We start from the raw sequence: 25076 nt of genomic DNA, 5'->3' as shown, positions 1-25076 counted from the left end.
TTGACACCATCACTCATCCTCTTCTCCCAGATCCCAGGCATTGTATTTCCCACCCCCTTTTCCTCACTGCCAGAAAAGGGGAGTGAGATGAAAGGCGATGGCCACATTGTTATGGTTAGTTCTCTTGATGAGAATCCACAAAAGGTCACTTTGTAGTTAATGAAGGAAGTGAGAGTCATAAAACCCCCATGCTTTCCCTCCTCCCTGTAAGGACCCACCCCACTTTGCATCTTAAGAAGACAGAACTCTCGGAATAGTTCTTCCAACAGACATCCTTTATTAAGAGAAAATGGTTGCAGGCATTCTAGACAGGACTTGGGGTACAAGCTCTTCCATTCAAGGTTTTAAGGGGTTCCCCAGTAGTCCCACCCAATCACCCCCTTCTTCTAGCAACAGTCTCAGGCATTACATTCCCACCCCCTTTTCCTTACTGCCGGCGGGAGGGAGACTTCAGAGAGGAGTACTTGAAAGGTAATAGCCCCATTGTTATGGTTAGTCCTTTTGGTGATATCCACATCCAGTCCCTTTGAAGTGTACTGAAGGATGTGAGGGCCATAAAGCCCCTTTGTTCACCCCTTCCTTCATCGTATGACAGAATTCAGAGAAGGCAGAAATAGGGTTTTCTATAGTTGATAACTAGAGATGAAATATAATTGGATTCTGACACTCCCCTTTTGTAGTATGACAGAATCCAGAATAGAGTAAGAATTGATTTTTCATCAGAGTAGGTAGATAGAAATGAAATATAATTGGATTCTGACAACAACATCTTCTTGGAAGGAAGGAAAGGCTTACAACCAGTTATAGACAATTTATTGAAGGATGGCCTATTAGAGCCAACAATGTCACCCTTCAATATCCCAATCCTCCCTGTAAAGAAACTGGATAATGGTCTTTGATTTACAGCTTCTAATTGATGTTGTAGTAACAAGGCACCCAATTGTGCCAAATCCATATACATTATTGGGATGAATTCCTCCCAGACATGCATGGTTCAGTGTAGTGGATCTAAATCAGCCAGCCTGCGGGCCACATGCATCATCTGGAAGCTGCGCCCAACCCATTGCCAGTAATGGCAAAACTATCCCGATACGTTGTGCAATGTCACGTGATGTCACGAGTTTGACATGTCTGATCTAAAGGATGCCTTTTGGGCTTCTCTCTATAAAGATTCCAGAAAAATATTTGCTTTTGAGTGGGAAAACCCTTTCACAGGTCGAAAGCAACAATATCAATTGACTGTTTTACCTCAAGGATTTACTGAATCTCTAAATTTATTTGGACAAATATTAGAACAATTATTGGAAACATTTAAGGTACTTCCAGGAACTAATCTAATACAATATGTGAATGATCTCTTTGTGTCAGGGGAAAAGAAAGACAAGGTGAAACAGGCCACTGATAATTTATTAAACTTTTGGGGTGAAAATGGACTAAGAGTATCTGAAACTAAGCTACAATATGTGGAACAAGAAGTTAAATATTTAGGACATCTAATAAGTGAAGGTAAAAAGAAAATCACCCCAGAAAGAATGGAAAGAATCATGACAACTTCTCTGCCTAGAACTAAAAGGGATCTAAAGAAATTTTTAGGTCCTATAGGATTATTGTAGACCAGACATGTCAAACACAAGGCCCATGGGCCGGATCTGGCCCGATATGTGGTTTCATCCAGCTCGGGAGAAAGAATAAAAAGCCTTTTCACCAACTTCCTACCTCTCTCTCCCTTCTTCTGGCTTGCCTCTCCTGAAAAGAGAAAATAAAATCTTCTTCCCCCAGTCAATCTCCTCTTCCCCTTTAAAAATCCCTCCCCAAGTGCCCTGTCCCGCCACCAGCCACTGCAAAGGCTGCCGGAGGTCCCAACCTCTCTGCCAAATTCTCAGAGCTCCAGCAAAGCCTCCCAGCCACCACCGATCCCAACTCCCCTCTCACTACACTACCCCCTCCCACTGGCACCTCCAGCCTCGCAACCACAAAGCATCCTTTTCAACGGGACTGCCCCCCATCTGCCCACATGGTATAGGAATGGCCAGCAGCAGCATGTTAGTGCTGGCAATCTCTCCCCCTCCCATCACCCCTTCCTGAGCACAGGAGAAGGAAAGAGATGAGAAGGTGAAGGAAGGAATGGAGGGAGGAAGGAAGGAATGGAGCAATGGAAGGTGGGAGGAACGGAGGAATGAACGGAGGGAGGGAGGGAAAAAAGGGAGAGAGAAAGGAACAGAGGAAAGAGGGAGGGTGGGAGGAAGGAAGGAATGGAGGAAGGAAGGGTGGGTGGGTGGAAGGAAGGAACAGAGGAAGGAATAGAGGGTGAGAGGAAGGAAGGAAGGAAGAGAGAAGGAAGGGAGGGTGGGAGCGAGGGAAAAGGAGGGAGGGAGGAAGGAAGGAAGGAACAGAGGGAGGGACAGAGAGTGGGAGGGAGGGAGTGAAAAAGGGAGGAAGGAAGGAAGGATGGAAGGAAGGAAGGAAGGAAGGAAGGAACAGAGGAAGGAAGGGAGGGTGGGTGGGACCATGTCCCAGTGCTTGCCCCAGTCCCACCCTCCTCCACCGGAGACCCTCAGATCTGCCCCAGTCCTGCCCAGGCATCCCTGACGCAAGTGATGTATAGCTGGCCATGCCCACACAGTAGGCCATGCCTACCTAAGCCACACCCATCCCAGCCACATACATCTGCCCCCCCCCCCGAGGGCAACCACAATGCTGATGCAGCCTTTAATGAAATTGAGTTTGATACCTCTGTTGTAGACTGTGGATAGATAATTATGCACAACAAATTAAGTCCTTGTATAGTAAATTATTAGAGGAACAACAATGGAAGTTAGTCTGGACCTCAGAAGAGGAACAGACTTTTCAAAATCTAAAAGAAAACTTGGCTAAATCCCCAGTTTTAGCTTTACCAGATTTGTATGTAAATTAGATGAAGGTACAACTTTGGGTGTATTAACTCAGAGAAAATGGGGACAACAACAACCAGTGGCTTTCCTATCCAAACTTGGCCAGTTTGTATCCAAGCTATAGCAGCCACAGCCATTTTAGTACAAGAAAGTAGGAAACTAACTTTTGGAGGAGCTTTGATTGTCAGCACACCTCACTAGGTCAAAACTATTTTGAAACAAAAAGCTGGTAGATGGCTAACTGAGTCTAGGCAATATTATTAGAACAGGCTTAGTTTTAACTACAGATTCAAATTTGAATACTGCACAATTTTTAGAAGAAAAAAAGGATTGAAATGTAGAACTAGAACATTTCTGTATGGATATCATAGAACTGCGAACTAAAGTAAGGAGTGATTTGCGTGATTCCCCACTTGAAGAAGACTTACACTGGTTCATAGGTGGTTCTTCCCAAGTGGTAGAAGGGAAGCGATAGAATGGATATGCAATTATAGATGGAAATGGTAGAACTGTGGTAGAGGCTGGGAGTTTACCTAAACCCTGGTCTGCACAAACTTGTGAGCTGTATGCACTTGGAAAGTTTAGCACTATTTACACTGACTCTAAATATCCTTGTGGAGTGGTTCACACTTTTGGGAAGATCTGGCTAAAGAGAGGTTTAATTAATTCAAAAGGAAAGAATTTGGTACATGAAGAATTAGTTAAAGAAATAATACAAGCATTACAGCTGCTCAAACATATAACTGTAGTACATGTAAATGGACATCAGGAAGGAACAACCTTTGAAACTATAGGTAACGATTTAGCAGATCAAGTGAAAAAGAACAAGTTTTGCAGAAAATAGGCTCAAATAAAGATGAGAAAGGGAAATGGGTATTGTCAGATGGGAGGCAAATGTTGAATAAACCTCTAACACGGGAGGTGATCAAAGCACTTCATGAGGGATCTCACTGGGGAGCTCAGGCCTTGGTAGATGTGTTCTTGAAAAAATATGGATGTAAAGGAGTTTATACAGTTGCAAAACAAGTAACTGAAGAATGTTTAGTTTGTAAGAAAGTAAACAAGCAGGTGTTAAGGAAATCAGAGATGGGAGACCTCCTGCATTGAGACCATTTGAACATATACAAATAGATTATACTGAACTGCCACCTAGTGGCCAAATGAAGTATTTACCGGTCATGGTTGATTATTTAACAGGATGAGTGGAAGCTTTTCTCACAGCTGTAGCCACAGCCAATACTGTAATCATAATCATATTAGAGCGTATCATATCAAGATATGGTGTAGTGAATGTAACTGATAATGATGAAGGACTCATTTTACATCTAAAATATTACAAGGGGTGATGGAGTCGTTAGGAATTAAGTGGGAACATCATGTTCCATGGATGCCAACTTCAAGTGAAAAAGTGGAAAGGGCTAATGGCATATTGAAGGAACAACTGACCAAATGAATGATGGAATTAAAAATGTCTTGGATCAAGTGTTTACCCTTAGCACTTCTTAGACTTAGGACAAAACCACAAAAAGACATTGGTCTATCACCCTATGAAATGTTTGGACTTAGGAGCTCTAGAACAGGGTTTTTCAACCTCTGGTACGTGTATCACCAGTGGTATGCAAGCACCTGGCTGGTGGTATGCGAGCCCTAGCTAATTAGAGTGGGGGAGGGAACTAGTTAAAATGGAGCCGCACAAACCTGGAAATCAGTTGGAGCTGCAGAGCTTGCCTGAATCCCCAGGATCCATGATGACATACTAATTGGAGCTTCCGGTGCACCCGGAAGAGAAAAGGAGGAGGGTGGAGAGAAGAAGAGGTACAAAAGGGGCAGACCAGCCTGTTTTCGGAGGAACAGCAAGCAAGGAAGGGTGACTGAGCAAGTGGCGTATTTGGGGGGAAAGGATAGCAAGCGAATGGCTCCTGCCCAGCTCGCTTGCGGAAAATATACTGTTTGCTAAGTGAAACCCCAGGATCAGTGCTGGGCTACGGCTGTATCAGCTGTAGCCTGCTGATCCTGGGGCTTTACTTAGCAAGCAGCAGGTTTTCCGCAAGTAAGCTGGGCAGGAGCGTGGGATCAGCATGTGCAGCTACAACTGAGCTGAACTCAGAAACGCTGATCCTGCGCTCCTGCCCAGCTCACTTGCGGAAAGCAAATGGAAAGCAAGCAAAGGAGTTGGGCAAGAGTGCAGGATTGGCGTGTGCAGCTACAGCTGAGCTGTGCTCCGAAACGCTGTTCCTGTGCTCCTGCCCAGCTCACATGCTTGCGGAAAGCAGGAAGCAAGCAAGCGAGTTGGGTGGGAGCATGGGAACAGTGTTTCTGAGCATAGCTCAGCTGTAGCTGCATACGCCAATCCCACGCTCCTGTCCAGTTCGCTTGCAGAAAGCAAGCGGAAAGCAAGCAAGCAAATTGGGCGGAAGCACAGGAATGGCATTTCTGAGCACAGCCCAGCTGTAGCTGCACACACCAGCTTGCAAAGGAACCACCACCGAAGAAATTAAAACTGGCATCAAATCGAAAATACAGTGAAGATTATTTGAAGTTTGGATTTTATTTCCTGGAAGAGAACAATCAGCAGCATCCTGTTTGAAGTATTATCCAAGCATTCCATGAAGCCTTCTTTGCTCCAGAGACATTTTACAACAAAACATAAAGAGCACATCAGTAGCCAGTAGCACATTTTGTGAAGAAGAGAGATTAATTTATAAAACCCCGTGCTGCTTTCATGAAGACCACTACCATCTCTAAAAAATGTCTGGAAGCATCTTATGAATTGTTCTTGATAGCAGCTAAACAAAATAAGCCTCACACAATCACTGAAGAAGTCATGGTTCCCTCTTCCATTACAATTTTCTCAATTCTCTTTAATGAAAAAATGACTGATGCTATTTGTAATATTCCATGTTCTGATAACACCGTCCAAAGACGAATACAAGATATGCCACAGATGTTATTCAACAAGTGGTAGAAAAGATCACAGCAGTAGAAAAATTTGCATTTCAATTGGATGAAAGTACTGACATTGCTGCTAAAGCACAATTAATTGTCTTTGTGCGTGTTCCTGATTCGGACGATATACTGGAACATGTATTATTTTGGTGCCTGGCAGAATGACTGGAGAAGAAATATTCACAATAATCGACAATTTTTTCAGTGAATATGGAATATTATGGATTTGGTGTGTAGGAATTTGTTCTGATGGTGCAGCAGCTATTATAGGAAGAGCTTCGGGGGTGGTAGCACGAGCTAAGGCAAGAAACAGCTCCATTGTTTCAAATCATTGCATCTTGCATAGACATGCACTTGCTTCTAAACAGATGAGCCCAGTGTTACATGAGACTTTGGTGGATACTGCAAAAATAATAAATTTCATAAAAAGCCGGCCATTGAATGGACGTTTATTCTGGCAATTATGCAAGGATTTGGATTCTGAGCACAGCACTCTTCTCTTTCATACAGAAGTATGTTGGTTGTCAAGAGGTGAAACATTATCGAGATTATTTGAGCTATGAGATGAAACGCACCTGTTCCTGACAAATGTTTCATCACTCCTAGCAGAAAAGTTTGAAAATGTCTTCTGGGTATCCTGCCTTGCCTATTTGGCTAACATATTTAAAAAACTAAATGAACTTAATCGGTCACTGCAGGGCCATGGTCATAACATGTTTGTTATGGAAGACAAAGTTTGTGCCTTCCACAAAAAAATATTCCTGTGGATAGGACAAGTAAAAAAAGGAAATATTGTTTCATTTCCCAATGTGTCAGACTTTATTGAACTAAATTCTATTGTTGACACTGAGGGCACTGAAGCTGCACTCAAAAATCATTTGAAGAAATTGCACACAGTGTTTACCTTGTATTTTCCATTTGTGTCAAGAGAATATGATACTAGAATTTGCATCATCACTCTGACCTTTCCTCGCCAGAGCAAGAAACACTTCTGGAATTGACACCAAACCACAATTTGGTGGTAGTGATGCTAACCCACATTTTTCTATCTTATCAAGTAGTAAGTTGTGATCTACTTTATCAAATGCCTTACTGAAGTCCAAGTAAAATATATCCACAGCATTCCTCTGGTCCACTAATTTTATCACTTGGTCAAAGAATGCAATAAGATTTGTCTGGCATGATCTGTTTTTGACAAACCCATGTTGGCTTTTAGTAATGAATTTGTTTGCCTCTAGATGTTCGCTGATTTGTTGTTTGATTATCTTTCCCAGAATCTTCCCAGGTATTGAGGTCAGGCTGATAGGTCTGTAGTTTCTGAATCTATTTTTTTCCCTTTTTTGAAGATGGGAACTACATCAGCTCTTTTCCAGTCCTCTGGTAGTTCCCCAGTGCTCCAGGATCTTTGAAAAATATAGTTCAGTGGTTCTGAGATCACATCTGCCAGTTCCTTGAGAACGCTGGGGTGTAATCCATCTGGTCCTGGTGATTTGAACTCGTCTAGGCTGGATAGGTGCTCACTTACCATTTTCTTGCCTATCTTAACTTGTGTTTCTAATCTATTTTTTATGGTACTGTTTTTGATAGGTTGGACTGTTTTTTTCCCTTTGCGTAAAGACAAATGCAAAAAATGAGTTAAATAGTTCTGCTTTCTCCCTGTTGCTTGTCATCTTCTTGCCACTTTCCCCCACCTAATGAACCAATAATTTCCTTAACTTTTTTCTTGTTTTTTATATGTTTTTTTTTTTGTTATTTTGACTTTGGTTACAAACCTTAGTTCATTTTGAGCCTTAGCTTTCCTCACTTCATCTTTGCAGGCTCGGACTATTTGCTGATATTCTGCTTTAGTTATTTGCCCCTCTTTCCACTTTTTATACTTGTCCTTTTTATCTTTTAATTTATTAGAGAGTTCTTTATGCAGCCATGCTGGTTTATTTTAAGAGCTGTTAATTTTTTCTTCTTGGTTGGTATTGTGCTAGACTGGGCTTTTATTATCTCATTTTTCAAAATTTCCCAAGCTTCTTGAGTTGCTTTCCCCTTGAGGATTCTCATTTATGGAATTGTTCCCAAGCTTTCTCTAAGTTTATTGAAGTTAGCTCTCTTAAAATCCAAGACTCTAGTTTGACTGTGTTCTATTGCTTGTGTTTCCAGAATGTTGAATGTGCTTCCAGAATGTTGAAAACGTTTCTACTCTTTCTATGAAGAAATGGCAACAAAAATTGAGATCCCAAGCATAACTAAGAATTTGTTTATTGGTTTGGCTGAACAGATAGTAGACTTACTAAATGTCACCAACTGCAATGTGGTGGCATTAATATGGGAGAACAATGGCTCTGGGAGACAAGAGAGATAGAATTCTCTGGCATAACCAAGATGAATTTCACTTGGACATCATGGGATAGACCTTCTCGGTGGACTACCTAAATGTCTATAATAGGCAAAGTATGTTTTATAAGGGAAGCATCTGCAGATTTCAATATCCCAGTAGGCCAGTTGGTCTGGGAAAATGGGATACAGACAAATGGAACAGTAGAGAGCAACCCTATTAGGACTTGGTGGAGTAGTGGAAATAAAATTGAGTCCTCCAACTCTTTTGAAAATATTACCCAACTGAAGGAACTATGGGTTAGCCCAGATAGTATTTCTTTAAAATGGAAAGCACCTGATGGGATGTATTGGATTTGTGGGAGATATGCTTATGCAATATTCCCCAAAGGGTGGAATGGAGCCTGCATTTTGGGTGCAATTAAACCTAGTTTTTTCCTTCTCCCAATACAACAAGGAGAAAAACTAGGAATTCCAGTTATGATGAGATAGGTAATAGAGAAAAACGAAGTATACAAATATCAAGTCAAAATAAATGGAGTGAAGAAGAATGGCCTCCAGAAAGAATTATACAAGTGTATGAACCAGCCACATGGGTAGAAGATGGAATGTATGGCTATCAAACCCCAATATATATACTTATATATGCTCAGATAATAAGATTGCAAGCTGTATTGGAGATTGTTACTAATGAAACAGCTTCAACTTTAGATATGCTTGCTAAGACTAGTATCCAACTAGGAACAACAGTATATCAGAATTGCTCGGCTTTAGATTACTTGCTAGCTAAAGAAGGAGGTTTGTGTAGAAAAATTAATCTTACAAATTTCTGCCTCCAAATAGATGATCAAGGTAAAGTAATAGAGGAAATCACTTCTAAAATGAGGAAACTAGCTCATATGTACCTGTACAAAAATGGACAGGAATCTCGGACACCTCTTGGGTTGGTCAGGTATATGGGGGAGGATGGAAGAAATGGGGCATCATTTTGTTTATGGTATAATGGACTAATACTGTTAGTCCATCCGCAAGGCATAACTGCAAGCAGAGGAAACACAAAAATAAAGACAGAGCTTAGGCTAGCAAAAGGCTATAGTTAAATGGTACAGGTACAATAGGTGCAAAGGGCTTTTCCTGGAAGCGTACAAGAAAAAAATCACTATGTTTAGGCACTTCGGATTAGCTGATCGGGGGGGCGGGGGGCTCTTATTGTACATTAAAATCCTATAGTCCAGAAAATGTTTTATTTCTATTTCAATCATGAAATAAAATTTGAATCCATAAGACAGATGAAATGTTTCAATATTATGAGATTATTCATGCTAAACATCAGTGCATGTAACAGAAAAAAAATCTACTAACTCTCAAATGCTACAGGATGGGGCATTGAGACAAAGATGCACAGAAATTGGGAAAGCAGCAAGAAGAGGCAGTCCTTTCCTTATTAGCTTCTCTCAAAAATCTTCCATTGTCAGAAATCTGTAGGTTAAGTATAAACATGCATATTGCAGAGCACAATGCATAAGTGAAAACATCTTTCTCAATGTATTAAAGCAGTCCCATTTTCCAGAAAGTTGATAACTTTGCTTCAAAGGCAACCGATTCTATACAGATAATCCTCAATTTACTACCATTTAAAAATTGTAATGTCATGCCCTCAAGAAAGTGATTTATCACCTATTATTGCACTTAGGTCTGCTGCACCACCCCTGCAGTCACACAACTGCAATTCAGCTTGTATTTACAATCAGTTCCAGCATCCTGAGTCAGGTTATCACAATTGGTGACCTTCCTAGCTAGTTTCTGACAGTTGGATTTTCTTAATGACTGCATGATTTGCTTAACAACTATGGTAAAAATAGTCATAAAATTAGTTCTGGTCTCATGGTGACTCCCTTTATGACTAGACCAACTTAACAACAACAGTCTCAGTTGTGGTTGTAAGTTGAAGATTACCTGTATTTTTGCTATTTTACTGAAGGGTATAACAGCTCTGCTCTGCCTGTGTCATACTCTTTGCAAACTTCTGTCAAATGCTTCACACAGCATCAGGCATATGCTTCCTTCCTTACCTGGAGGAGCATAAATCCCAATCCTTGTTTGAAAGAAATGCTTGTCAGGGCTACATATTCATAAAAGAAGAGGCAGGTTTAGGGAAATGGCCAAACAAAGAGCTTGGAAGACTATGCAACATTGTTTATCATCTAACAAGATAGACCTCCAAGGACTCAAAGTCTCAGCAATTCTAATGAATATTCAGTGTAACCTTTTAAACAGTCCTTCTGGAGCAGAGATTTCAATACTCTTTTTGTGGGATGTATCTAATGCTTACATCAATATGGAGTGCAGCAACAGCTACTACCACATGATGTCTCCATCTGAAATTACTGCAAATAATAGCTATGGCAGCAGCAATGATTTCAAGAAACATTTTGTGATTGGTCTCACTACTATCCAGGGAACAGTTCCAAGTGGTAGAAACTATATTTATTGCATATAATTCATTGTGTCTTTATTATAGCAACAAGAATATTAATAAGAATAGCCTCTTTTGAAGGTTTCTAATTTAAAGGATGAAGAAGTGTTTTCAGCAAACAATGATTCAGTTTTAACAATGATGTCAGGGTCCAAAAAGTTATTAATATTTAATACATAACTCCAATGAAAATCTCACAGTTTCCCCTCTTTATTACCTGGGCTTTGTGGCAAGCTGTGAGCCTTCATAATTGAAAGAGAATAGAATATAAATAAATTATCAAAATTCAAAATCAATGAGCTGCAGAGCTATGGTCTTCAGTGAGAAACAGAATAGCTGGCACCCAGTATTCAAAGTCTCAATATTTCGATTCTAAGAAAAGCAAAAGTCTTTCATCTGTGTCTCTGCATTGCTATCATCCTGCTCATTTTTTAGGAATTAGCATACTTATTTCTGTATTCTAATATTGAAGGCAGCTTCCCAAATACTGTAAGAAGTATCAAAATCACCCAAGAGAATATATGACTAACTATTCAATTATCTTTGTCAGCCTTTTGGTCATAAAATCTGAGATTTTTCTTGAGCAATGTTCTACATTTCATTGGGAGCCACTCTTAGTACTTACTGCTAATATTCCACTCTGTTACTAAATAGAATCATAATTCTTGGGAAGTTAACTTCTACTTGCACTTCATAGAGCAGGGAAAATATTATCTGTTCTATATACAAAGGCTTTAATAAAGATCTCAGTTGGAATCTCATTATTCAGGAGTAAGCTATGTGTAAGGACCCACCCCACTTTGCATCTTAAGAAGACAGAACTCTTGGAATAATTCTTCCAACAGGAATCCTTTATTAAGAGAAAATGGTTGCAGGCATGCTAGACAGGACTTGGGGTCCAAGCCCTCCCATTCAAGGTTTTAAAGGGTTCCACAGTAGTCCCACCCAATCAACCCCCCTTCCAGTGATAGTTTCAGGCATCACAATTCCACCCCTTTGATGCTTTCTTCCGTCTGGATGGAGACTTCAGATAACTACATGAAAGGCAAATACCCTTCTTTGTTATGGTGATGTTCTTTGGTGCTAACGCTTTGAGGTTATAATAAACACACATTCAGCATTCAGCTCCCTAGAAGTCTACTGAAGGAAGTGAGGGCCATAAAGCCCCTTTGTTCTCCCCCTTCTCTCCCTCTTATGGCAGAATCCAGAGAAGGCAGAATTGGGAGTTTCTATATTTGATAATTAAATATGAAATATAGTTGGATTCTGACATCCGGCCCCTCTTAAAAATAAGAGAGATCCACCTGAAAAAAACACAAGTATAAAATTTAGTCAGGCTTGTTAGGATACTCTGTGTGAAACTTCTTCAATAGCTTCGGGACTCTGACATGACGTTTATGGACCCACTCGTTTTGTGAGGGAGGAAGGTGTTTCCAGGCAACTAGGTACTGAGTTGCTCCATGATATCTCCTAGAATCAAGGATTTCCTTTATTTCGAAGTGTTGTTCACCCTCCACCATGAGTGGAGGTGGTGGTGGGGGGATTTTTGGCTGTAGAGGTGACTGATGCTCTCTTTTCAGCAAGCTGCAATGAAAAATTGGGTGTATTTGCCTGAGATTTTTGGGTAATTCTAATTCTACTGTTACTGGATTTATGATTCTTTTAATTGGAAAAGGTCCTATATATTTTGGTCCAAGTTTTTTACAGGGCTGTAGGGACTTTAGGTATTTTGTAGATAAGTACACCATTTCTCCTATAATGAATGGTGTAGGCTCAACCCTTTTTTTATCGGCTTGTGTTTTGTATGCCTGCCTAGCTTCATCTAGTGCTTTTCTGACTATTGGCCAGGTGTTTTGTAGTTTCTCCATCCATTCTTTCAGCGAAGGGATCGTTGGTTCGTTTGGGGTTAATTCTGGCATAGGGTTGAAACTTTGACCGGTGGCTATTTGAAAAGGAGTATAACCTGTGCTGGAGTGGACTGCATTATTGTAGGCAACTTCTGCAAAAGGGAGTAAGTCCGCCCACTCGGTCTGCTGGAAACTAAGAAAACATCTTAAATATTGCTTAAGTACGGAGTTCATTTTTTCAGCCCCCCCATTTCCTTGAGGGTGGTGGCTAGATGTCAGTCCCTGAGTGGTTCCTAAGAGGGATAAAAATTCCTTCCAAAATGCAGACGTAAATTGCACCCCTCTGTCAGAGATGATGCGTTGGGGTGCCCCATGCAATCTGTAAATGTGTTGGATGAAAAGTTTTGCTAAGGCTTTTGCAGTGGGAATCTTTTGGCAAGGGATAAAATGCACCTGTTTGGAAAACAAGTCCGTGACCGTCCAGACCACAGTATTCCCATTGCTTTCTGGCAATTCCACTATAAAATCCATGGCTATTTCTCTCCAGGGGGCTGAGGGACTTGCCACTGTTTGCAATAGTCCTGGCACTTTCCCTTGCAACCTCTTTGCCGTGGCACATTTTGGACAACTGGCTATATAACTTTCAATGTCCTTTTTCATGGATGGCCACCAAAATTGCCGTTTAATTAAATGTAAAGTTTTTACAAATCCAAAATGCCCTGCTGATTTTGTGTCATGGCAAAGGTGCATGAAAGTTACTCTTTGAGTTGTTGGTATATATAACTTTTCCCCTACCCAAGGCAACCCGTCTTTCATTGTGCACACATTTTTGTTTTTCTGGAACCATTCATCTGTTTCCAAACTTTTTCTGAATTCAATTCCAGTTTGGCTGTCCAGTTGTGGTTTTAATTTGGCTTGGGTTCTTGTGGTTACTGGTGCTGCCAGTTGTGACTCTGCCATTATTGTTCTAGAGTCTGTGGTTCGTGCGCTGTTATATTGAGGCATGCAAGATAGAGCATATGCCAGGAAGTTCTTTCTCCCTGGTAAATGTTTGAGCTTAAACTGGAATTGGTGAAAATGCTGAGACCAGCGGGCTTGTTTGGGATTGAGTTTCCTGGACGTTTTCAGGGCTTCTAAATTTTTGTGATCGGTCCACACCTGGAAGGGGATTTTGTTGCCTTCCAGGAACTGTCGCCACGTGAGTAATGCCCAACGTATCCCATAAGCCTCCTTCTCCCATACGGGCCAGCGCTGTTCTGTTTCCGTGAGTTTCTTGGATGTATATGCACAGGGTTGCAATACTGCATCATCATTTTCTTGTAATAGCACAGCCCCCACTGCCACATCACTTGCATCTGCCTGTATTATGAAGGGCTTGTCCATATCTGGGTGCCTTAGTACTGGTTCGGCAGAAAAAAGTCTCTTTAGTCTCTCAAACGCTGCTTGGCACTCCATTGTCCATGTTAGTGGCTGGCTAGGTTTTACTGAGGATGTTTCCTTCGTTTTTAGTAAATTAGTGAGGGGCAAGGCTATCTGTGCAAATGAGGGAATGAATTGGCGGTAAAAATTTGCAAAGCCCAGGAAACTTTGTAGTTGCTTTCTTGTGCGGGGTGGTGCCCAATCTAGTACTGCTTTGACCTTCTCCGGGTCCATTTCAATGCCCTGTGGGGATATGCGATAGCCTAGATAGTCTATCCTTTCCTGGTGGAATTCGCATTTTGAGAGTTTGGCATATAGGTGAGCGGCTCGCAGCTTCTTTAAAACCGCTCTGACAAGTTTGACGTGTTCTTCTTTTGTTTCGGTAAAGATAAGAATGTCGTCCAAGTAAACAAGGACCCCTTAAACAGGTGCTCCCTTAGAACGTCATTGATTAATTGCATAAAGACTGCAGGGCCCCCTTGTAATCCAAATGGCAAGACTTTGAATTGATAGCACCCCATGGGGCAGTTAAATGCAGTCTTCCATTCGTCCCCTTCCTTGATTCTCACGTGATAGTAAGCTTCCCTTAGGTCTAGTTTAGAAAAATTTTTCCCTTTCGATAGGTGTGACAGCATGTCTTTCATGAGGGGCAGCGGGTATAGGTTGCTTTCACTGATTGTATTCAGGGCCCTATAATCCACGCATAAACGTAAAGAGCCATCCTTCTTCTCTCTAAAAAGGACCGGGGCAGCCACTTTAGGCTTGGCTGGCTCAATGAAACCTCTCTCCAGGTTTTTTTTTATAAATCTTTCCATTTCCTCCTTCTCCTTTGGGCTCATGGAGTATAATCTGGGCTTCGGGAGTTTTGCCCCAGGCTTGAATTCAATGGTACAGTCTGTGGGTCGGTGGGGGGGAAGCTCATTCGCCCTCTCCTCACTGAAGACTTCAGCAAGGTCCCTATATTCCTCTGGTATTTCTGTTAATCTTTTTTCCTCTCCTATGGATGCTTTTTCTATTCTTGATTCTGGTAGCCTCCCTTGGGGTTTTAAGTCCATAGGGTCCCCCTTCGGGAATTTGATTTCTGTCGTCCTCCAATTTACCCAGGGGTTCCATTTTTTCAACCATTCCATCCCTAGAATCATTGGGCATTCCATACCTGGGGTCACCACAAACGTTAAGTCCTCTTCATGGTTGCCCAGGGAGAGGTGTATTGGCAGAGTGGCTAGGGTAGCTGGCACCCCCCCTGCTATGGATCCATCTAGCTGGCCAAATGAGATTGGTTGTTCCAGTCTCCTGGATGGGATGCCCAGATTCCCCACTAGTGTTGGGCTAATGAGGCAGCGGGTGCAGCCAGAGTCTATTAAGGCTTTCACCTTCACAGCTTCGGGCATGGGGGGGATTAATATAGTCACTGTTTTGAAGATGGGTGTGATGCATCCACTTACCAGGGGTTGCCCTCCGAGCTGTCATCTGAGGCATCCACCGTCCCTGTGGTGTAGGCTGGAGTTCTTTCCCCTTGGTGAGCAGAGGTGGGGGTTTCTGCAATTTCCATCATTCTCATGGCTGTTTCTTTTGGCTTAGCTGAATACTTTCCGGGTTTGTTGATTGGGGATCTGTCTGGGTTGTGCTGGGGGGCCTTTGAGCGGCATTCTACAGCTCGATGCCCTTCTCTTCCGCACTTGAAACACCCCATTTGCTTCTTGGCTGTATCCGATGATTTCACCGGTTGGTGTGTCAGCTCAGGCGGGGGGCGGCTCCATTGTTTTCCTCGGCGGTGCCTCTTCAATATGTCGATCTCTGCTTCCTCTGCCAAGACGTACCATTCCTCAAGTTGATGTGGGTCCCCTCGGGGCAGGCAAGCATCATATAGATCATAGTTTAGTCCGTCTTTGAAATGGCCAAGGAGGATGTCTTCTGGCCAATTCAGTTTGCTGGCAATGGCCCGGAATTCTTGTGTATACTCAGCCACTGGGCATTTGCCTTGCCTCATCGTTGTTATTCTTTCACGGGCTTTGCGATCAGCCAGGGGGTCTTCAAATCGTCTTCTCAAAGAGGACATGAAACGGTTGAAGTTACTGAGTTCTGGGGCATTGGAGTCATGCAAGTTCACTACCCAATCCGCAGCTGGTCCATCCAGGGCAGATTGCACGATCCGGATGCGGGCTTTGTCGCTGGGGAATGTCCTGCCCATATTCCTCCATGTAGCTGAGGACTTGGGTTAGGAAAAACCCCAAGCGTGTTGGCTCCCCTTTGAATTTCACCTCCAACGGTGGACGTCTTGGAATGGATCGGTGCCTCCGTTGTGGGTGGTAGTGTCTTCCGTCCAGATTGCCATCTGTGGTCCGGTAGGGGGTGGGGGCTCCTGGATCAGTAGATGTCCCTGGGGTTGCAGGTTCCACGTCCCCCTCGGTGTCTCTCCCTTTGTGGCTCCAGGAACTGGGGCGGCCGTAGGGCTCAGTATTCTCCTCTCCTAGGGAGCTGAGAGTTCTCTTCATCAGGTCAATAGCTTTCTCTAGGATCCAGTCTGAGTACGGTGCCCAGCTTCCTCCCTCTTCACTTGCGTGCAGGGATTTCTCCATCTCCTGCTTCCATTCTGGTTGCTTGGTCCCCCGTCTCAGGGTCACCTTTCTTGATTCCTTTCTCCACTCACTTTTCTTTCCAACGTCCATCGACCAGCGAGGCTTGTGGTCCTGTGTCTCCACCACTTCTTCTTCTGAGGAATCTGGCCTCTCGGATCCCAACATCTGGCAAGGTTCCAACTGGGTCAGCGGCTCTCTTTCCAGGGAGTTTTCCCCCTCTCTTGCTCCATTGTCTGAAATGGTAAATTTTTGCAAAATCCCCCCGGCAAGGGTCTCCCTTCCAGGTGGATTAATTTTGCAAGTCCTGTCTAATGTAAGGACCCACCCCTCTTTGCATCTTAAGAAGACAGAACTCTTGGAATAATTCTTCCAACAGGAATCCTTTATTAAGAGAAAATGGTTGCAGGCATGCTAGACAGGACTTGGGATCCAAGCCCTCCCATTCGAGGTTTTAAGGGGTTCCACAGTAGTCCCACCCAATCAACCCCCCTTCCAGTGATAGTTTCAGGCATCACAATTCCACCCCTTTGATGCTTTCTTCCGTCTGGATGGAGACTTCAGATAACTACATGAAAGGCAAATACCCTTCTTTGTTATGGTGATGTTCTTTGGTATGCTAACGCTTTGAGGTTACAATAAACACACATTCAGCATTCAGCTCCCTAGAAGTCTACTGAAGGAAGTGAGGGCCATAAAGCCCCTTTGTTCTCCCCCTTCTCTCCCTCTTATGGCAGAATCCAGAGAAGGCAGAATTGGGAGTTTCTATATTTGATAATTAAAGATGAAATATAGTTGGATTCTGACATCATGCATAACTCTCTGTTCTGTAGAATTACAAGTCTCACTCTATTTCAGATTGAGCTTAATGGAAGTTTTTATTCAGTAATATTTGGAGGATTACACATTACCAAACTTCCTCCTCCTCCCTTCCTTCATCCCGCCAATTGGCCTGAACTGTCTGAACAAGTATCTGAAGTTTTCTTGGCAAAATTGTTCAGAAGTGGGTTGCTACTGTCTTCTTCAGAGCTGAGAGAAACTCTCAGATCAAAATTAAGCAAAGGTGGAATAGAATTCACGATTTCCTGGTTTCTAGCCTAAGGTTAATCTATAAATATACAAAAGTACATTGTTTTAAAAATAATGTACTACAGACTGATCAGTTATAAAATTTTTTACTAATTTCCAAGTTTGAAAAACAGGGAGAAAAAGAAATATTATATTGTCAATGAAATTGTCTTTGCTAAGAGCTGGAATTTAAAGTGAAAATTTGTAACTCAGAAAACTCTTTTATAAGGAAAAACACAAAAATTGACTATAATGCTAGAAAAGCAACTTCGGGTATGAACTGAAGAAAATCCTCAATTGTCCAAATGGTACATGGGGAAATATAAAAACTACTGTACCAGGAGACAATGATGCCAAAAGCTTTGATACAGCTGCTTCTAAAATGTTATAAAGAAACTGACATAGAGTAATATAAGCAATGAAAGAGCAGATTTTTTTAAAAAAAGGAAAGCCTCTGGATTCTTCAGAATTCACTGCAGGTTGACTGATAACTTGATGATGACTTTCCTCTTTTTCAATTCTCCAAGCATATAAAAACCCATCTAAAAATACAGAATGCCTTACTAATAATATTCTCTAATAAAAGCAGTGGAGCCAAAATTGCATATTTGTAAAATGGCACCTGGAAGTATTTCCGGGGAAATCATTCATAGGAAGATAGGTTGTCTGTTGATCAAAATTTTCTTTTAAAAGTACAATAGATACTGTGGGAAGGAGAGGAAGGAGAGAGGAGAAAGAAGGAAGGAGGAAGAGAACTTGTTGTGATGTACAGCAAATTAATCCCATGTGTTTGATTTAAAAAAAATACTTTGTGGTCATCCTACGAGCTATCTGCAACTTCTTCTTTCTTTTATAAGTTTATTGTTTTATTATAGAGAACTTCTGATCCAGAAGTCCCTCCCACAAATTTCAAATGGATGACTGCAAGGTTTGTCAATAGGGGAAGAAAACATATTATAATCCATGAAAAATAAGTATAATTTTAATAATTGCTACACTTGTGGCAGGTTTGATCTAGAACCTGAAAGGGAAATTCCATATAAATTAATATTTGATTAGTTTTCATACCACAAATCCAATCTATTTTATGAACCTTTGATATTATATTCTTGTTCATATATGGATGTTTAGGGCTAGGCCAACCTTTCAAGATTTACTGTCAGATCCCGTTTCACCTTTTTGGGGCTCTGCCATTCTAGGGGGGAGATTTCACTCATTTGGGAGGGGGATAGCAGATGTATTTCCTTTACTTTATTCTGTCTTTGGTATGAAGAAGGGGAGGAATGTGCCAAGGGCCATCTGCCTTATCTCCATTCCATTGTAAAGATGAAGCTATACGAGGCTACGTCTGGGAACTGTCTCTTATCGCTCTGGTTCCCCTAACAACTTCGCACCTGTGGACTGGCTGGAAACAAACTGAACAGTTGAGCTCCAGGGAGGGGTTTGAAAAGGGATATTTTAATGTAGCGTTCTGCATGGGAGTTCTTTAGATCTTGCCTTGCCTTTCTGCTTTCATTAACTCTCAATAAAAGTTCCTGTTTGAAAAAAATGCCTGTATCAAGAGTTCTGCTTTTTTGGGAGCAATAGCTGAGGCAGGACCTTATATTAAGCAAGATCTGCAAAGTGGTCAACTGGAGAAGCAATTGCCCTACCATGGGGACTGTGCACGCAATGTCACTCCATGGCAGCAAGACAAGTCTGAATGCAGGGAAGAGTTTGCCACCAAGACTCAACCCAAAGAGAGCTCCTCCTGATGGATAAAGAAAACTAGTTGTTCGCTGGGCCCTTCAATCCCAATCTTCCTTTTTCCCCCACACCGACCAATCATCTAATGGATTCCTCGCCTGCTTTCCCTGTTCCAAATCCATGAGATCTAGGTGATTGGTCGGTGTGGGGAAAAAGGAAGATTGGGATTGAAGGGCCCAGCGAACAACCTTCACCCGAGGCAGCCGAAAACTGGGCTGGGGGCATGAAATGGAATTGCACTGTGGCGATGAAGAAATTGATGGAGAGCAGGACCTTACTGACCAGATCCTGAAACAGGCGATGCACTTTATGGTTGAAGCTTTTCAAGACCTGAAGGTAAAATCTGAGAGATGCAGAGGGAGACACTAGGACCAACTCGAAGAAGCCATGGGCAGCAGGAGCGAATTAGCAAATGCTGATGCAGCTGCGGGGGCAGCTGGCTCTACCGGAGCAATGGCAACCACCCCAGCTACCTCTCAACAGGCCAACCCCTAGGAGCAGGTGCTCCCCAAGCAGCCAGAGGGAGATCCTTGCAACCCGAACCTGAGCCAAAATTGTTTCCCCTTGGGGTGAAATTTGACAGGAAACTCCAACAATTGGGATTTTTCCTCACTCACATCCTCACCTACATGCAAGTATATGGAAGGACATGTTCTGACCCAGCCTTCGTGAGTGGTACTCAATAGCTTACTCGTGAGGAAAACCACTTTTTATTTTAACAGAGTCTTTATGGAACAAACTCCAGATAGCAAGTCCTTAGATGCTGAAACAAACAGTAGCAGTCTCTGCTCCCACTTTGTAGAGATAAGTACAAAGTCTCTGAGTTCCCAACAGGAAGGCTCAATTAGCAAATTCAACCCAAACATAAAGAAAGCTGACAAATCTGGCAAAGAATTGGCAAAGAATCCTGGTAAAAGAAATCCGACAAAGGAATAAGATACTGGAGCATGAATGGTTGCCTGTGGCAACTGGCACCTCCCACACCTCTCCTCTTTATAGTCCAGCCAGGGTGTGGCTTCTTAAGAGTCTCTTACTTTTCCTGGTGAGCTGCCCCACTGCCCTCTGTTGTCCTGCATGGCTCTCTTCTCTGCACATACGTGCATCTGGGATAGGCCCCAGCTGTTCCTCCTCTTCACTCAGTTCAGGTCCCCAACACGGCTGTCTCTCTGCCTGAGCATGAATAGATAGCTCCAGCTTCATATCTGGCTCGTAGTCTTCTTCCTTCTCAGAGCCTTCCATAGACTCCAATGTGAATCCAAGCATCCCTTCTCCCTCATCTGAACCTCACTGCAGGACCCTTCCTTCAGCTCTGATGGGCTGGGTGCAGCTGTGAAGAGAATCACTCGTGGAATGCCTGCACCAGAGCAGGAGCATGCACAGCGGCCATGTCCTCCCATGTGAACTCCTCTGTTCCATAGCCCTTCCACTTGATCAAGTACTGGAACTGGCCTTTCAGCCAACCAGAATCTCAGCTGCTGGTGACCTGGTACTTGGGAGAGCTGTCTCTGTCATGCTGTTCCAGTGGGGGGCATTCTGGTCGGAGGAGCACACAGGCCGGTTGTTCTGGAACCAAGAGGGACATGTCATGCCTCCATCCGAGCCTGATTCTGAGGACGACATAGAGTTCCCTGTTGAGGCCCACAAGGAGGTGCCTGTGGCTTCGGAGGACTGTGGGGAGAAACAGGCTGAAGCAGGCCAGGGCCCTTCAAGTTTGGAACAGGGAAGGTAGGTGAGAAGCAAGGCCCTCCCCACCAGATCCCAGAGCAAGAAGAGCAGAGAGGAGGAGGGAACAACGGAGGCAGGCTCACTTGCTCGGGAGGAAAGCATCATGCCCCACTCCACAAAGCACACCTGGGGAGTAGGTATTTTAAGGAGACGCTGTGGGTGGGGCATTTGCCAGAAACAAATGTGAACTCTTGTGATATGAGCTCTTGTACCTGTACTCTTTGTATTTTGGATCAAGTTTGTTTCCTGCTGAGTTCTCCTTGTTGTCCTCAGTTTTGCAGTTTGCAGGTTACAGGCAAGCTGGGAGTGGAAAAGATCATACTTTGTTATCTGTTTTATTTTAAAGAACTGTTTAACTCCGCTCTTTTATTGAACTTGTGCCAGCATATGTGGGGGCAATTGGGTGAACATTGGCAGTGCTTACAAAGACAATTATTCTGACCAGCTAAGTGCTTTTCCTCCGTTCGGGGCCCTGGGTCATCACAGGACTAGTGAAAGACCACATGTATTCTTAGCAAGCGTGGCAATGTCAGACGATAGGCGATCAGGTTAATGACAGCTTCGATGGAGAAAGGGCCTAAGTACCAGTGATCCAATTTCTCGGCAGGCCGGTCTGACAGAAGGTGCTGGTTGACAACCATAACCAATCTCCCACAGCTAACACAGGTGTATCATGCCGAGACTGATCAGCAACTTTCTTATAATCTGTCTTGGCTTTATCCAGTTGCTGTCACTTATTAGTTGCGGGAACAGGCAAGCCAAGCTGCATGAGGGGAAAAAACTGAGGATGATACCCAACATTGGCCAGGAAAGGTATCATCTGCATGGAGATGTGCTTCGAGTTGTTGAAAGCAAACTCGGCTACTACAAGATAGTCTGCCCAATTGTCCTGTTGCTGATTCACAAAGCAGTGCAGATATTGTTCCAGGATCCCAACCACTTTCTTGGGTCTGCCATCTATTTCTGGGTTATGTGCCAAAAACAGATATATTTGTATGTCTAAGGCCTTCAGCAGCCCTTTCCAGAACTGGGCTGTAAATTGAGTCCTCCTATCCAAAATGACCCTATCAGGTAGGCCATGCAGCCAGAAGACATGCTAAATGAACATGCGAATTGTGGCATGGGCTATTGGCAAATCACGGCAAGGGATGAAATGTGTCATCTTTGTCAGTGTGTCCACTACCACAAACACTGTCGTGAACTCAGAAGTCGGGGGAAGTCCATCAAAAAGTCCATGGACACTGCTCCCCAGGGTCTGTAGAGTTGGAGCCTGCCAGCACCATACACAAGATGTGATATAGGCTTGGACATCCTATTATAATCAGGGCCACAAAATGTATGGGAGATCAGGTTCAGAGTCTTGAAGAGGCCAAAATGCCCTGCTGCAGGATTAGCATGGCATTACAAGAGGATGAGCCCCCGGAGCATCTCAAACACCACCTTAATGGCCAGTACCTCCTTCTCTCAGATGGTGTAGTTGGCTGGATTAGGTTTTCTCAAGTAATATGCACAAAAGAAGAGGGTACCGCCAGGCGCAGGAGCCTGGAGTAACACCAGTTCAATGGCAATGTCGGACACATCTGCTTCCATGACAAACAGATGGTGTGGGTCAGGGTGTCTCAGGATGGGTTCCTGCATAAAGGCTTGCTTCAAGGCCTGGAAAGATTGTTGCTCCAGAGTGCTCCAGTGAAACGGGTTCTTTTTTTGAAGGAGCCAGGTGAGGGGTGCGGTCAGGGAGGCAAAGCCAGGGATGAATGTCCTACAATAATTGGTGAACCCAAAGAGTTGCTGGACATCCTTAACTCAATGTATGTGTCAGAATCCAATTATATTTCATTTCTAATTATCAATTATGGAAAACCCCATTTCTGCCCTCTCTGGATTCTGTCATACTACGAAGGGGAAGGGGGATGAGCAAAGGGGTTTTATGGCTCTCACTTCCTTCATTAAAACTTCAAAGGGACTGAATGTGGATCTCACCCAGAGGACTGACCATAACAATATGGTCCATCAGCTTTCCTCTACTACTCTCTGAAGTCTCCCTTCTGCCGGTCGAGAGGAAAACGGGGTGGAAATGTGATGCCTGGAATTGTCGCTGGAAGAACGGTGGGGGTGGGGGCTGCTTGGGAACACTTAAAACCTTGAATAGTAGGGGTTGGGCCCCAGATCCTGTCTAGAATGCCTGCAATCATCTTATCTTAATAAAGATGCCTGTTGGAAGAGATATTCCAAGAGTTCTGTCTTCTTAAGATGTAGAGTGGGGTGGGTCCTTACAGTATGGGTTGCCAACTATGCAGGGATTCAGCCTTGCTCAGCTCCATGGCAGTGCCCTCAGGAGAAATGCAATGTCCCAGGAAGTCAATGGTCAGTTGATAAAATTGGCATTTCTCCAGGTTGGCATACAATTGATATTCCCAGAGCCATTGCAAGATCATGCTGAGGTGTTGATGATAACTCTCCCATGAAGGGGAGTAGATCAGGATGTCATCCAGATAGATCATGATAAACTGATCCAACAGGTCCTGGAATATATTGTTCATAAAATGCTGGAAGATAGTGGGGGCATCGGTAACCCCAAACAGTATGACTGTATATTCAAAGTGGCCTTGCTGGGTGCCAAACGCTGTCTTCCATTCATCACCAGGCCAGATCCTAACTAGATTGTAGGCTCCTCTCAGGTCCAGGTTGGTGAAGACTGTGGCTTCCCAGAGCTGTTCCAGAAGTTTGGGAATGGGGGCAGAGGGTAATGATTATGCACAGTAATGGCATTGAATTTGAGATAGTCGCAACAGAGCCTCAATTCCCCTTTTTCACAAATAGCACCAACATCGACAATGGCGAAGATGAGGGCTGGATAAAGCCCAAGCCATATTTTTGTCCAGGAAATGCTGTGCAATGCTGCCAACCTGGGGTCAGACATGGAGTACAAATGCCCCACTGGGAGAGGTGCATCAGGGACAAAGTCTATGGGGCAGTCGTATGGTGTGTGTGGGAGCAAGTGATCCGCCTTTCTCACTAAAGACATCTGCGAAGTCCACCAGTTCAGGAGGCAGGAAAACTCCTGGGGGACTCAGAACCTGGCCTGCGCAGACTTGGCAATTGTAGTCCATACATTGGAAACTCGGGAAGGTGACCAAGTTCTGAGACCAGTAAATCTGCAGGTTGTGTGTCCAGAGCCACGCCAAGCCCAAGACCACTGGGAAATGCAGGTTGGAGGTGATATAAAATTGAATGGCCTCCTCGTGAGAGCTGATGGCCATACCCAACAGTTGTGTGGTGATCTTAATTGGTCCAGACAGAAGCAACCGGCCATCAATGGTCTCCACTAGCAGAGACAGGTCCACTGGGCATTGAAGAACAGCCAATTTGGCCACAACGCAGTGTCCATAAAGTTAGTGGTTGCCCCGGAATTGACCAGAATCCCTAGTGGTCTACTAGGGAGGATCAAATGGGCCACCAGGATTAAGTGCCTTGGGGGTCTGGTTGCAGTGTCCAATGGCCACTGCACAATGTTGGGCAAAGCCCAACTCAGAGTGCCCTTTAGGTTGGGCTTGGGACATTTCCTGACAGATTATGTTGTTTTATTGGGGCAGATCTGGTAGCCAACGGCCCTTGTCACTTCTTGGGGCAAGAGGTGGCCAAGCGCTCAAGTTCCCTGCAGTAGAAACACAACCCCCCCCCGAACGCTGTCTATTCATCTCCATCACCAATAGATGGGGCCTGGCAGCACCTAATTCCATAGGTTCTTCTTGCAGAGCCAGGGTCTCTCGCTGACCAGGGTCTCTGGGGGAGCATGCCAACTCCTCTGCTGCTGCAACTGAGCATCAATTCATAAACAGAGATGGACCCATGCGTTGAGGTTCAGAGGAACATTGACACAGACCAACTTGTCCAATAGCGCTTCTGACAAGCCATCCTGAAAGCATCCATAAGTGCAGCTTCGTTCCAGGCTGAATCCTGGCTAAGCAGCCAAAACTTGCTGATGTATTCCTGTAAAGGGCGTTGATCCTGCTTCAGGGCTTTCAGGCATCAAGTAGCGGTCTGCATCTTGAGGGGG

General features: G+C 43.7%; 1 long non-coding RNA gene across 4 annotated transcripts in view; it reads right to left on the bottom strand.

The window, feature by feature from the left end:
• Positions 1 to 11881: 11881 nt before the first annotated feature.
• Positions 11882 to 25076, bottom strand: part of LOC120312771 — a 55479-nt gene continuing 42284 nt past the window's right edge. For all 4 annotated transcript variants that reach the window (XR_005557961.1, XR_005557959.1, XR_005557960.1 and 1 more), the window contains one exon: positions 11882 to 11942. This is a non-coding gene — a long non-coding RNA (uncharacterized LOC120312771). The remainder of the gene's footprint in view (positions 11943 to 25076) is intronic.

The sequence above is a fragment of the Crotalus tigris genome, unplaced genomic scaffold (genome assembly GCF_016545835.1).
Source record: "Crotalus tigris isolate CLP2741 ecotype Arizona unplaced genomic scaffold, ASM1654583v1 scf7180000018540.1288718, whole genome shotgun sequence".
Lineage (NCBI taxonomy): Eukaryota > Metazoa > Chordata > Lepidosauria > Squamata > Viperidae > Crotalus > Crotalus tigris.
This window is presented reverse-complemented; position numbering and strand designations above follow the sequence as displayed.